General features: G+C 42.2%; 1 pseudogene across 1 annotated transcript; it reads right to left on the bottom strand.

Moving 5' to 3' along the window:
* Positions 1–1,705: 1,705 nt before the first annotated feature.
* LOC307108694 (large ribosomal subunit protein uL15-like) lies at positions 1,706–2,422 on the bottom strand (annotated as a pseudogene). The gene has a single exon. The product of its transcript is annotated as a large ribosomal subunit protein uL15-like (transcript).
* Positions 2,423–3,250: the final 828 nt, after the last annotated feature.

Here is a 3,250-nt window from a genome sequence, read left to right as displayed (position 1 = left end):
TGAAATAATACAGGTTATCCTGAATTAATTTAATTTCTCGTCTATATTGATCAAATTCACACACACAAAATTATTGATTTCTGTTCTAACTGCCCATATTTGACACAACTTAACATAAATTAATTATAAATCTCTCTCTTCTTACTCTACTCTTTGATCCCCAATGGAAAAAAATAAAAATTCCTTGTAATTCTGATGCGTTTCTAGTCTCTGTAACTTGAAACATTTCACCGTATCACCTCATTAAAGCTAACCACGTTACTTCAGGTAAATAATGAGAACACATCACCATGTGCACTCATGGACATGTATTAAAGCACAGAAAAGGTCATTCGTGTGCAGGAAGTCACACAACCAGTCAGCCCGAACCACATCCAGTGTCCTCTGTCTCCTAAGGCCTCAGATTCCTCCTTCTCTCCCTCAGTGCTCCCTCGCTCCACCTGGGGAGCAAGCCTCTCCTGCACTAGAAACCTTAGCAATGTTGTGGTTCAGCTTTAGTTTTCACTTCATCATTGTGCTTTTTCTTTGAATGTTTGCAGTGCCAGGTGTTTGGGTGGGAGGTGATTTTTTTAGCTTTGAGCTATGAATTTCTCACTTCTAAAAAATGTTTTGCAATAGGGCTCTCTCAATCCATCAATGAATGAAAAAAGTGCTTTGCTTTCTTTCGGTGCAAAACAATGTGGAATCTAGCCATCATTTCGGATAGTCTGTCGTAGCTCAGATTCTCTTATTTTGTGGCTATTTCTGAAATAGATACTACTTGCAAAGAATTATAGCAGGCCCTGGATTTTGGAATATAATGAAGGAAGAAACTATTTTAGACTCTTACTCTATTGGGTGAGGGAGTCAAAAGAGGATACCTGAGGACTCCTGGGAAAGAGGTTTGAATAAACTGGGCGGGGGGGGGGGGGGGGGGGGAGGAAGAGTGGGGACAGATTTTGAATGATCTTAATAATGAATCCAAGAAGTTCCAACTTGATTGGTAAGTTTGAACAAAAATTCCTTACCTTTCCTGTACAAAATGTTAATCCCCAGTTAACTTCACTATTTTTCTGATAGCCTATAGGAGTAGAATGTTTACTATATTGCTTACTGTATAACATTGCTTATAATAAAAATGACCCCAGGACCAGATGTCCTCATCCCCGTCCCTTTGCCCTCCTGCACCCAGCCACCCCTCCTCTGGCCATCACCACACTGCTGTCTGTGTCTGTGGGTTAAGCATATATGTTCTTTGGCTCATCCCTTCAACTTTCTTTCATCCAGTCCCCCTCCACTCTCCCCTCTGACAGCTGTCAGTCCGTTCCATGCATCCATGCCTCTGTTTCTATTTTGAAACAGATACTTCTGAATTTCATGGCTATTAATACTACCGGTATGTTTAGAGAGATCTAATTTTATTACTTCCAACTGTATATGAAAATAAGAAAGAATGTTAACAATGTCAACGGGAAGTGATCTTTGGAGAGTTACTTTAATATACAGATACAGAAAATCCATAACAAGTATTTCAAATGTAAATTGCTATTTCTATAGTACTTAAGGGTGGAAATAGGTATTTAGACCCATAAAAACATTGGTTAAATGGTTAAAATTAGATGAATTTTCAAATGGTCATCAAAATAGCCACATATTATGGGATTCATTTATGCTTGAGAGTGTTCTCTTTTTTTTTTTTTCTTTTTTTTTTTTTTTTGACCTTTCGACTATTTAATACTTATTTACACACACGTTACCAACCGGTATCATTCTCACTTTATAAATGAAAAGTTCAAGTCAGGTATCGGTCCAAAGGCCTCTTTCTTCCTCAGGGAAGTTTGCAGAGGACCCCAGGCCTTGATACCCTAACTCCTAGAACCTGTTAGGGAGGTTTTGGAATTATAGGTAGGGAAATACAGATGCCAAAGGACCTACACTCAGACCAGAAGACAAAAGTACTTGGACATTTTAATGAACTTCCCTCCATGTAGCTTCGAGCTACCAGGACACAGGCCCCACCAGCACCCTTCATCTTCTCCTCGGTTCTTCTGCTGAAGACCTTGGCCTTCACAATGACAGGCTGCTCTGGGAGCTTTCCCTTCCCCAGAACTCTGTAGTAGCCCGATCGCACCACATCCATGATAGGAGCAACTCCAGTCTTGCTTTTGGCAGCATTTACCTGTCTGCTCACTGACCAGGGTCCACAGTTCATCAAGGTTGACAGTTGGGCAGAAGCTCTGGTTCCCCTTTAAGTGGTAATGCCTCACACCAACTTTCCCAGAGTAACTGGGTAATATTTGTCGAAGTTGATCCTGTGATGATGCAAGCCACCCGCATTACCGCCGCCCCCGGGGTGCTTCCTGTGCTTGCCGATGCGGCCGTGGCCGTGGCCGTGGCTCACGTGGCCCCGAAGTTTTCGGGTCTTCCTGCGTCTGGATGGCATGTCGGTGGCCGAGCTGCAAGAGTGAGAGTGTTCTCTTTTTTAAACTTGTCTAAATTCACAGGCAAATTATCGTAAGCCATAAGGACATGATGGCACCGTGCTCATTTCCTCAGAGAGCTTTCAGTAACACGCTTTAGCCATCCCAGTTTTGTGTTGCATAGTTGTATTAGTCATGGTTCTCCAGAGAAACAAAATCAATAGGGTGTGTAAGTGTGTGTGTGTGTGTGTGTGTGTGTAATGTTTCTTTGCCTTTACATTCATACTCACACAGATACAAAGGCAGAGACAGAGACCAAGACAAAGACAAAGAGAAAGAGAAGTTTAACTTTAAGGAATTGGCTCGCACTTGGAAACCTTGTGGAAGCTTGCAAGTCCCAAATCTGGAGGGTTGGCTGGCGGTCTGGAGGCCCAGAGAGGATTTAACGTTGCAGCACAAGTCCAAAGGCAGTCTTGCTGCCAGAATTCACTTTTTAGAGAGATATCAGTCTTGCAGTGAACATAGGGGTACAAATACCTTTTGAAATTTGTGTTTTCATTCCCGTGCTGTTTTCCACTGTGGCTGCACCAGTTTATAATCCCACCAGCAATGCATGAGGGTTCTCTTTTCTCCATATCCTCACCAACACTCCTTATTGGATGACTGTTTGATTGTTTACAATAGCCAAGCTATATAAACAACCTATGTGTCCCTTGATAGATGGATACAGAAGTAGAATATTACTCAGCCAGAAAGAGAGAGAGAGAGAGAGAGAGAGAAATATGCTAATTAACCGGGACACCGTAACGGGTCAACCAGACAGGAGAATGTTGCACAAGCAGTGTTGGGGG

Source organism: Cnephaeus nilssonii, assembly GCF_951640355.1.
Source record: "Cnephaeus nilssonii genome assembly, chromosome: 12".
NCBI classification, from domain to species: domain Eukaryota; kingdom Metazoa; phylum Chordata; class Mammalia; order Chiroptera; family Vespertilionidae; genus Cnephaeus; species Cnephaeus nilssonii.
The sequence above is the reverse complement of the archived record's forward strand: the minus strand, read 5'-3'. Positions and strand labels throughout refer to the sequence as shown.